Raw genomic sequence first — 12,469 nt, 5'->3', positions numbered from 1 at the left:
GAGAGACACAGAGAGACATATTTTTTCTGTTAATATGGTGAACTGACTTATTCTCAAACATTAAATCAATTTTGCATTCCTGGAGTTTGTTCATCAATATTTTGTTAAGAATCTTTGCATTTATGTTTGTGAATCATACTGGGGTATGTGTGTATGTGTATGTGTGTGTGTGTGTGTGTGTGTGTGTGTGTAGGTATCTTTCCTTCTTTGGGTAATTTTAGTGCTTTTTTTCTGGCTTGGGAATCAGAGTGTTATTCACCTCATAAAATGAGTTGATTAGGGCCATTGTCTTCTATTTCTGAAAGATTTTGTATAATATTGGTATTCTTGTTCCTTAATTGTTCAACAGAACCATTTGAACCATCATGGCCTGAGTTTTCCAATCAGCTTTTTAGTCTTCCACATTTAAACACATTTAAACATCCAGACATCTAAAGATTGCCCCTAATTTGACATCACAATCAACTAAAGTGTGGTGTCTGGGTGGCTCAGCAGTTGAGTGTCTGCCTTCAGCTCAGGGTGTGATCCTAAGGTCCCAGGATCTAGTCCCACATGGGGCTTCCTGCATGGAGTCTGCTTCTCCCTCTGCTTGTGTCTCTGCCTCTCTCTGTGTGTCTCTTATAAATAGATACATAAAAACTTAAAAAAAAAAAATCAACTAAAGCAAGCTTTGAAGAAATATGCCCCAATAGCAGAGGTTTGGATTTGATTGGCCTGTGATGTTCCTGAGCGTTATTTTTTTGTAAGCCTCCTAGGTTGTTTTAATCATACTTAGAGTAGAGAACCTCTCTTGTAACATGAAAGCTAGAGACAAAAACTTTCAGAAAAGAGCAAACTGGAAGAAACAGAGACTAGGCAAGCATGTGACAACTCTAAAAAAAAACATACTATTGATATCCTCTTTTTAAAGACAACAGAGAAGATACTGAGACCATGAAGGAAAGAACAGATGTTATGACTCAGAAGTTAAGCAATACTGATTTCAAATAGTGAATACTCCACATTTTCCTGGTTTTGTGACCTTGAGCTAATTACTTAAGTTCTTTGAAACTGTTTCCTCACCTACAAAACAGTAATAATAATAGAATCCCCTCTTGAGTTGCTGTGAATACTGAGACAACACTTGGAAAGCAGTTAGGAGAGTGCCTGCCACAATGTATTAATTAGTGATATGTAGCAGTCACTGTAGCTGAAACTCCATGCATGTGACTTGTTATATTGAATCAAGTAGGAAAAATGCCCTCAGCAGCATTAAATTAAATAAGCTAACTGGTGAATACTATCCAAATCTGAAAAGTACCAATGCATTGATGGAGGATGGTGGAACAGGGGAAAGGGTGTAAATTAAAATTAGTTTAATGTAGGGATAATTTGCTTCTAGAATGTGTCCTCATTTATTATAAAAATTAGCTTGGAAGTTGCTTGCTCACATTTCCTCAGTATTCAGTACCAGTTCAAATTTGCCACAGAAGCCTGGACACTCAACAGCATCCATATAAAATCACAGAACAAACCAGAAGACTGTTTCTATGGGTGATGGTTCATTATATATTTCTTAAGCTTTAATCTAGTTTCAAGATTTTCTAATTCAATAAAGAGAAAAATAAGTGACAAATAAATCTACAGTTCTCGGGCTACACAGATGGCTCGGTCAGTTAAGCCTCTGTCTTTGGCTCAGGTCATGATCTCAGGGTCCTGTGATAGAATAGAGCCCAGCATTGGGCTTCCCACTCAGCGGGGAGTCTGCTTCTCCTTCTGCCTCTCCCCCCTGCTCATGCTATCTCTCTCTGTCACTATCTCTCATAAATAAATAAGTAAATAAATAAATAAATAAACCTACAATTCTCTATTGCTGCTGCGGATTATTCAGACTTTTCAAGGCTGAAGGGAGGAATAATAATACCTGGAAAGCACATGACTTGGTATATGTTCATTGACATCATCATAATTATCGTTATGATTCAGGGCAAAACAAGCTAATGATGAACTTGAAATTCTTCACATGAAATATGAGAATGTTAGCCTGGAATAGCTCTGTATCCCTTATCTCAAAAAGTCCACTTAAAATAGGTATTTGGGATTCAACAGTTGTTTATTTTCAGATGTATTCTGCTGGTAGACTATCGGTAATGTTTATTAATACTAAAGATACACAGAGTTTTTGGTCAGAGCCATCTGGCCAGCTCCATTCGTTACTTACCATAATGTAGACCTAGCCAAAAATGTGAAAATAGCTTGTTAAGAGTTAATTAGTCTAAGAGAACAGGAACATTCTTAAATTTTGACTTAGATGGCAAGATGCCATTTCCTGGGTAGTTCTTATCTATTTAAACACAAAATGAAGAGAATTGTATCCTGTGAGGGAGGTCTGTGTGCCATCAGCAGTACCCTCTCACTTAAATTGACCTGCATCAGGAATATACATATTGTCTTTTACCCTTTCATGGGCTGTTGGGCAAAGTAGGCAGCAATAAAGCTCCCTAAGTCTCAGACAGCGACTACAAATTACATGTGTCTTAGCTGTCAATAAGCTTTATTTGGATTTGTCAGGCCTGAAGTTAATAGTGTTTAGATGAAAAAAAAAATAGTGTTTAGATGATCAACAAAATGTGTTTCAGAATCACCTTTCCAGAAATTACCACTAAAGGGAAATAATAAAAGTCTGTAAGTCACAAAATACCAAAAGGATATGGTCCACTTCTCATGCTGTATTACCTGGGAGAATATGAAAAGTCCAGGAATTTTCTGCTCCAAAAAAACCTCCGCCACAATCAAATAAAAGCATCCCTCATACAAAGACCTATTCCTTAAGTTCTAGTTAGTGTCATTTGCAGAAGGGAGCACCACGTTAGCAGCAGCATCTTTAAATGGGAAAAAAAAAAAAAATCAGTGAGGTCATTACACTACAGGCATCTGGGCAAGTGCAGGCAATTTTCTCCTTTTATTTATCTTTATAGTCTTAGGAACATCTGGCCTACTTAGAGAAAGTAAAAACTAAAGGAAAAAGGCCTGAAACTATTTATTTTTAGGGCCATTCAAAAAAAAAACACAATTGTACATGCTCACATAAAGAACCCTAATTCTGAGATTACATTCCTACATAGACATTTTCTATGTAATCTCAGAATGTAATCTCAGGATGTAATCTCAGAATTAGTCCATGATTCAGATTCTTCTTTGTATGAGGAGGGTTTATTAACTTTTATTTATTTTTTTAAAAAATGTATTTATTCATTAGAAGCACAGGGGGGTGGAGAGAGAGAGAGAGAGAGAGAGAGAGAGAGGCAGAGGGAGAAGCAGGCTCCATGCAAGGAGCCCGACGCGGGACTGGATCCCGGGTCTCCAGGATCACGCCCTGGGCCAAAGGCAGGCGCTAAACCACAGAGCCACCCAGGGATCCCCTAACTTTAAGATCTAAAACTTTTCACTCATGGATCTCCCTCAGCTGCCTGTGGAGACAAATTATTCCTACAAAGGCTCCCAGAAGCTATATGCCCACCAGGAATTGACCAAACTCTTTATTACCCAATGTACGACCAGTATCCAGTTGGGAACTTCATACTGGAATGTCAGGAACCATTGCTTTCACCCATAGCTCTGAAAACATTTGACAGTTTTTTCAAATATATGTGAAGATTTCCCTCTTCTACTCCTATTGATGTGGAGAACAAACACAAAAGAAAACAAATTTCCTTAATGCCTACAACTCATTGACAAGTCCTTGAAACGGGTAAAGTGATCTTGCCTCTGGGAGCTCAGCTGCCTGGATGTTAATACTTTTTGCTAAGGGCAAAAGCAATCTTAGTTTAACATTATCCCAACTTCCAGGATCCCATGAATCTACTTGAACATACAAAAGTTCCTTTGGAAACTTCCTTTATCTCTATCCGCCTCCCAAGATACATGTAAGCAATCATCCTCCATAAGCAGGAGAGCCAGGTTCTTGTCTCATGGAGTTGAAGAATGAATCTTGAGAACAAAGGTGAGAAAAGTGATAAGGTTTTATTAAGCAAGGTTACAGAAAAAGCTCTTTGGAGTGAGAGGGGTCCCAACAGGGTTGCCCCTCGGAGCTTGTAGGGTTGGTCATTTATTGAAAGCTTAACCAAGGAACTTAAATCCCTTTATGATCTCTAATGAGGGATGCCTGGGTGGCTCAGTGGTTGAGCATCTGCCTTTGGCTCCAGGCATGATCCCAGGTCCAGAGATCGAGTGCCTCATCGGGACTCCTTGTGAGAAGTCTGCTTCTCACTCTATGTCTCTGCCTCTCTCCCTTGTGTCTCTCATGAATAAATAAATAAAATCTAAAAAGTAATTTTAAAAACTTATTCTTTAAAAAAATAATAATAATATCTCTATTGATATCACCATTGAGCAAGGATCAGTGATAATACCTTTAATGGTTTGCTACCTTTTTAGGGTCCAGTAATTTTTTGTTGGTAACAAGTAGCTATTATAACAAGATTCCACCTCTGACACCTAGGACAGGATGGTCTGATTTGTTTCCTTATCTCTGGTTTCCTTTTACCTCCACATTTTTGGAATTTTATGAGGTTGATCCCATCCATGGCCCCCTACCTATCTCTCCCCATGTAGCTCTGCCTGTCTCTCACTCACTCCAAGCATATGGTCCATTGTTATACTTTCAAAGGGTCTCATGACTAGGGTTTACCACAGTAATAAATGACTTTTTCCTAATAATAGCTAGCCCCCTCAAGGTCCTGAAAACCTTGTTTCCAAAGTTCCATAGAGACTCAGGTTATTTCTCATCCGTTCCCAACTTGAAAGTATATAACCAGTCACCAGTCACAACCCCAGTGCTGCTTTTTCTTCCCATGGGTCCTGTCTTCCTGCTTAATATTACTACTTTTTAGCACAAAAGACAGCTCAAGAATTCTTACTTGGCCATCAGATCCAAACACCAACATTTCCTACATCATTATGATGCTTTACTCATTCATACTTAGCTTGCATTTCCTAAGATAATATCTTTTTTTTTTTAAGATTTTATTTATTTATTCATGAAAGACACAGAGAGAGACAGAGACATAGGCAGAGGGAGAAGCAGGCTCCCCCTAGGGAGACCAACGCAGGACTTGGTCTCAGGACCTGAGCCAAAGGCAGATGCTCAACCACTGAGCCATCCAGGTGCTCCACCCTTCCTAAGACAGTATCTAAGAGAGATTTTACCAAGATGAACCCATGAGATGATTGCCCTGATTATACAAAGCACTGACATTTGAAAGATTCCCTCCCAAGTGGGGAAAAAAGACCAAAGCTACAAGGACAATACCCTTTGTTTGCACTGCTTCTCTCATCAATCACATTTTTCTTGGAAAATGTTTAAATAGATAATTTGACTCTTTGTACCATGGATGTACCAAACACCCACAGTATTCTAATTGTGTGTCAAAAAGAAAAATCTTATTAGAAAACTCAAACGCTGGGACACCTGGGTGGCTCAGCTGTTGAGCATCTGTCTGCCTTTGGCTCAGGGTGTGATCCCAGAGTTCCGGGATCAAGTCCCACTTTGGGCTCCCTGCAAGGAGCCTGCTTCTCCCTCTGCCTATGTCTCTACCTTCTCTCTGTGTCTCTTATGAATAGATAAATAAAATCTTTAAAAATAATTTTTAAAAAAGAAAACTCAAAAGGCATTTGTTGCTTTACATACTGGTGGTTTGATGAAAAAGATGTAAATCATTATGTAAACTCTTAATGCATGATTCACTTATAGAATGATTTCTTGTTTGCTATACAAACAAATAACTACTTTTTATTGTCAGCATGGTCATTAAGGCAAGGACTCTTTCTGGCATTATTATATTTTAATTATTCCATATTTGCCACTCCTTGATACCTCTGTGACTCACCAAAATGACAAGCTGATTTCCAAAAACAGCTTTTAGTATGTATATGTATATGTATATTTAGTGTATATATGTGTATTTTTAATTTTTTTAGAAAAGCCAAAAGGCCATACTCCTGCACAAAGCATCAGCAGGCCTGAAAAAAGCCAACCCCGGTTGTATAATGAAAATTGACCCTAGCTCTGAAAGCTCACTTGGAAGCTTCCAGCAGGATTTCATCACAACGCAGACTATGGTATTTATATGGATGGGCTAGCTTAATAAATGTTTCACCAGCTTCTTAACTTTCACTGCAAATATTTCTCCAGAAGCCAAGCCCTCCAATCCCACTCATTTTGTGGGCTTGAAGTATTAATTATAGCTTAAATTCTACAAAAACAAGCAGAAAAGAGCTGTAAGTTTCTATGCCTGTTGCTTCCTACACTGCTTGGCCATGACATTTTTTTTTGAACTCTGTTAGCCCCAGTTAGCAGGATGTTCAGCATTTTAGAGTGAGTATAATCTATAGATCTTGAGATCTTCCACAAATCCTAAATCCTTAAAGGACTGCTTGCTTCATTTAAAAATATATGCTGCTAGCTCAGGTTTAAAAACAACAGAGAGGAAAAATTCATTAAGCCAATGCATGAATCATATTTGGTTCAAATCTCAATTCGACCTAGTTAAAGTGGACTTTTAAACTCTTTTTGTGACTTATTTTTTTAAATTAATATCAAATGTCTATTCCCTTTACTAAAAGAAACAACGGTCTTTTACTGTAGTCTACCAATTATATAAGAATAAAGATCTTTTTCTAAACCACTATTGTTATACATATGTGATTCTTATATGATTGTAATCATTGTATACGTACCATATGATTGCTATTTATTATTTAGCAGAGTTTTCTTTGTATCTCCAAAGTTCACACATTTGTCAGATTTATAGGCAATAAAGTATTTTATTCATATACCACAATGAACTAACTCATTTCCCCATATTTGGATATTTTTCCTGACTTTTAAAATAAATGCATTATGATTTTTTTCATGTAGTAGTTTCCTAGGGCTGTCATAACAAAATACCAAAAACTGGGAGAACGTCAAACAATAGAAATTGATTCTTTCACAGTTCTGAAGAGTAGAAGTCTAAAATAAAGTTGTTGACAGAGCCACACTCTTAAACCCTGAAGAGGAGGATCCTTTCTAGCCTCTTCCAGCTTCTAGTATCCCCCGGCATTATGGGGTTACGGCAGCATAACTGCAATCTCCATTTGTGTCCTCACAAGGCTATCATCTGTCTGAGTCTCTTCTCTTTACAAGGACACCAATCATGTGAACTAAGGATCCACTCTACCCCAGTATACCCTCCAACTTAGTATAAATCTGCAATAACCTTATTTCCATATAATGTTCCTGGAAGGACATGAAATTTTAGGGGATGTTTTCCCTCCCAGTGTGTGTACCCTGAACCATTATTTATAGATATGCTGACATTCTGTTTCCAAGGGATGGGAAAATGCTCTCCCATTTTAAATATATGATTTTCAAAAATATATATTTAAGTTATTTGTCATATCTAACTAGTCTGCAATATCTGTAAAAGATACTTTTCATATTATTTTTTAAATCCTAATTATCCCATAGACATAAAATCCAACTACTATCCACTATATATGTTAGGGAATAAAAAGGTCTTATAGCCATCATGAATTTAGTTTCATGTTCTCCAATCAATTCTCTTTAATCCCAAAGATAAAAAATGTCCCCATAGATTCTTATCTTTGACAGAGGTTTAGAATGGACTTTAGAAAGTCTAAAGAAGAGCTCCCACATCCCAGAAGAGAAGGGACATTTATGAACAAAAATAAAATTTGTATTTCACCCTTCACCATCACCAACATTCTACAAATATTTATTGATCTCTGAGAAACTCCAGTCTACTCTTTCAGAAAAGGAAACACCCAAAATGTAAGATGAAGATATATATTCAATGAGGAACGAGTCTGAAAAAGCAAAGTGCCAAAGTGCATCCATTATCTTTGCAAACATCCCATGAGAAAGGAGCATCTGACATATATATTTCCTTCAACCAACTTCTTAAAAAGGAATCGACATTGAGCACCCTTATCCATTTCCCCTCAACTCATTCCCTGTGAATATGTCAGTACATGTTTTCAAGACTCTTGAAGTAGCACAAAACCCTGCGTGAGGGAAAATGAAGAGTGACACTTTATTTATTCTGAAGCTTGAGATCACTGGTAAAATATTACAATTCATTGTTTTTTTTTTTTCATTAAGACTATTTTTTAGAGCAGTTTAAGGTCATAGCAAAATTTGGTGGAAGGTACAGACAGTCCCCATGCAACCTTTGCATGCACACATGCACAGCATCCCCTATAATCAACATCCTTCATGGAGTGGTACATTTTTTATAGTTGGATCTACAATGACATGGCATAATCAAAGTCCATGGTTTACATTATGGTTCACTCATGGTGAACTTTGGATGAATGTAGACAATTACATGTATCTGTCATAATGGTATCATGCAAGCTATTTTCCACCCTAGAAATCCTTGGTGCTTTGCCTGTTCATACCTGCGCCTGCTCTCCAAACCCTGGCAACCACTGACCTTTTCAGTGTCTCCATAGTTGTGCCTTTTCTGGAATATCATATAGTTGGAATTGAATAGTATATCACCTTTCAAATTGGAATATGCATTTAAGTTTCCTGCATGTCTTTTCATGGCTTGATAGTTCATTTCTTTTTAGCACTGGGTAATATTCATTGTCTGGATGTACTGCAGTGTATTTTTATCCCTTCACCTCCTGAAGGATATAGGATTGCCTTGGAATTTTGGCAATTATGAATAAAGTTGTTCTAAACAATTAAGTGCTGGTTTTTGTGTAGATATAAGTTTTCAACTGCTTTGAGTAAGTACTGGAATGTGATTGCTGGATCAGATGGTAATAATAGGCTTAGTTTTGTAAGAATCTGCCAAACTGTCTTCCCAGAAGCCATTGACTTGCTTTGACAACTGGGAAAAGAATGACTCTTCACTGGAACCGTTGCAGACCTTCACAAACACCAACAGCTGTTCTCTGGATAATGCTAATTATGTTCTGTAGATGATTGCATTCATAGTTTTAAGTTGCTATCCCCCTGCCCCTCCCACAACAAGGTTATCCTGAAGCTCTATATAATCACTCTGAACATATTATACGTGTACTACATTTCTTATCTCCAGTAAGTCTCAGACACGAAACATATATACTTGTAGCCTTTTCTATTTCAAAATAACATAATCACTTTTGCTGGAAAACATTTTTAGAAATGCAAGGTCAATGACCAAGGCTGTACTTCCCCAAATGACACCCATGTCACTTCTAAAGGCAGAACACTTTCAGAATGAGAGGCCAAGATGAGGCCTGCCATTTTATGAGGAATTGGCAAAATGAACCTTGGCACAGTTGCCGAGGAGCTTGGCTCTCCAAAAACAAACAGTTGTGCCTCTCTTTGTTTTCCCTTCTCAATAAGGAGAGTGAATTCTCAACTTCAAGGTATACACATTGTATTCTAGTTGTTTTAGAGAAGTTAGTGTAAACTTTCCATGGTTGGTACTTCTAAGAAGAAACAGGAAAACAAAAATAAAGAATTCACCAGTAAATAGCCTACAATCAGAATTCTACAAAGTTCATAAATAGCTGTTTCCCTGATATTTCAGACCAATATGGAGATCTTTCCTTATCATGGGAAGAAAAAGAAGTATTCCTGAGTTATTCAGGTAGGTGTTTACTAATTCAACTGGATCCAATGTAATAAGTGAAATAATTTATTTTTAATTGGTAATGCCGGGGTTCAAAGTAACCCAAAGCAACAGCAAGCTGGTCTACTTAGCCAAGATGACAGGGCCACACTTTCTTTATTGTACCATCCCTCCCTAGTCTGAAAAATCTTCTCTCTACTGATGCTACTTAAGTTACCATGTAAGTCTCCTATTCTCTTCATTTGCTCTATGTACCCCTTCCCTTCTATTCATGACTTGATTCCCTACCATATCATGGCTCTCTTCAAAGATGCCAATGATCTGCTGATCCTAAAAGATCTCCATCCAGCCTTTCACCTTGATGACAGATCTCCTTTTTTTCTGGAAGCTCCCTTCTTTCCTGGCTTAGATCAATGTGACCTCACACTTTTCTTCCAACTTCATCTCTGATGATTTCCCCTAGTGTACTGTGCTCAGAGCTGAGTTTCTAGGCACATATTACTTATGTTTATTTTCTCATGAGTGCCTTTTAAGTGCTTGGCACTGCCCTAGGTTCTGACTTCACCTTCTTTTCTCTCTTACCTCTATGATTTCTCCCTTTGCTATTTCATCCAGACTCAAGGCTTTAGTCACCAACTCCGTTCATCTCCTCCTTTTTGGCTACTGCTTTAATCCATATATCCTTAGCATTTGAAGAATGAAGAAGCAATAGCTTCTTCAATAAACTTCCTGCTGACAGTTTCACTAACTACCTTCATCTCATAGAAAGTTGTCTTCCCCTTTCCCTCTCTCCCTTCCTTTCTCTCCTTTATTTCTCTCTACCTAATTTAAAATGTGTTTCAAAAATCCCCCCAATTTAGAAAACTACAAAGAAAAAAAAATTGCTAAGCCAACACCCAAGGTCAATCATTTTACCTTTAGTGGGCTTTCTGCCACAGTTTTTCCAGGTATAGGCTGTTTAAAAAGGAGTCAGGGGAACTGAACTTTTTCAACCTTCAAAAATCAGATAAATCCCATCTATTTAAACTCTTCCAAAACATAAAGAAGAAATCTTTCAAATACCTTTTTTGAAATCAGCAAAATTCTAATAAGAAACCCAATACAGATAACCCACATAAAATAAAACAAAACACAAAAGAACAATATATGAATCTTACTCATGGAAACTGTGAAAGCAGTAAATAAATATGAGCAAATATAATTTAAAAATGCCAAAAAATAATGCAAAAATTGTTTAATATTCAGACCTTTATTGATTTTAAATACGACAAAGAGATATTCTAATCATTGACTCAAATAATGCCAAATAGGACCTTTGATACAGTTCAAATTACTTTCCTACCTAAAAAAGAACTCTGAGCAAAAATAGCAGTGAATGATACTTCCTTGCCCTGACACTAATATTTATCTGATCACCATGCTTAATAATGAAAAATGAGAAAAGTTTCCCTTGATATCAGGAACAAAAAAAGAAATTCCAGTTTACTATCATTTGCAGACACCAAATAATGTATGTAGATAAAAAGAAATATAGAGTATCAGCATAAGAAATAAGGTAAACTTAACAGTTATTTACAGATGATATGCCCACATGTGTACAAAAATTTGAGATTATCAACAGAAGGAAAAACCTAGAAACAATAAGATTTTATTCAGTAGTTTTACACAATTTTCACAAAAAAGACTGATCTGTGATTTCCTTTGGAGGAACCATCTATGGAATAGTGTTTTCTAGCTTCACAAACAGACTTTGGTAGTATTTCTTCTTTTTGCTTTTAAACTATTTAAATAAAGGGAATATATCTGATTTTTGAAGGTTAAACAATTCACATGTTGAAGAAACAAACAAACAAAAAAAACAAAAAAAAAACTTTATGCCTAAAGAAACCTAGTAGGAGCCCAGTAAAACAATTACACGATAATTATATATAGTCAACATTTTTTGTATACAAACAATAACCAAGTACACAATACAATGGATTTAAAAGTACTATCTATAATAGCAAAAGTCTAAGGATAAATCTCAAGAGACATAGGCAGAACACATAACACACCCCAAAAAAGAGAAGAAAAAAAACTTCAAGCTTCTGCTGAGGGCCATAGTGGTGATAAATAAATAGATATGTCATGATATTGTATAGAAAATGTCAATAAAAAGAATATTAATGGATGAAATTCTAAATTTAATGAAAAACAACGAAGTTTAAGATTAAGGGAAGCAGGGCTTTAAAAATAATGGCTATGCAAACCATATATCATTATATATATATATATATATATATATATATATATATATATATATATCAGATACATCGTTTGCATAGCCATTATTTTTAAAGGATAAGGATCTTAAAGGATTTTTAAAGTTATTTTAAAGGATAAGGATTTTAAAGGATTTTTAAAGCATAATAGGTTAATATCTACAATATATAAAGAGCATTAAAAATAAAGTATATAGATATAGATGTATCTTATGTATATCACACAACTTAAGAGCAGAAAAGCCAAATAATTCAATTAAGAAATTGGCAATGGATCTGAATAGGTATTTTTCCAAAGATGGCATATACATGGCCAACAAGTACATAGAAAGTTGCTCAACATCACTCAGGGAAATGCAAGTCAAAGCCACAATGAGATATCATCTCACAACTATTAGGATGGCTATTTATTGAAAAGACTAGAGATAACAAATGTTGGTGAAGATGTGGAAACAAAGTCATCCTTATGCACTGTTAGTGGGAATGTACATTGGTGCAGCCACTATAGAAAACATAATAAAGAGTTCTCAAAAAAATTAAAGATAGTACTACTATGTGATCCAGCAATTCCACTTCTGGGTATATATCCAAAGGGAA

The sequence above is a fragment of the Canis lupus genome, chromosome 22, assembly GCF_048164855.1.
Source record: "Canis lupus baileyi chromosome 22, mCanLup2.hap1, whole genome shotgun sequence".
Lineage (NCBI taxonomy): Eukaryota > Metazoa > Chordata > Mammalia > Carnivora > Canidae > Canis > Canis lupus.
The sequence above is the reverse complement of the archived record's forward strand: the minus strand, read 5'-3'. Positions refer to the sequence as shown.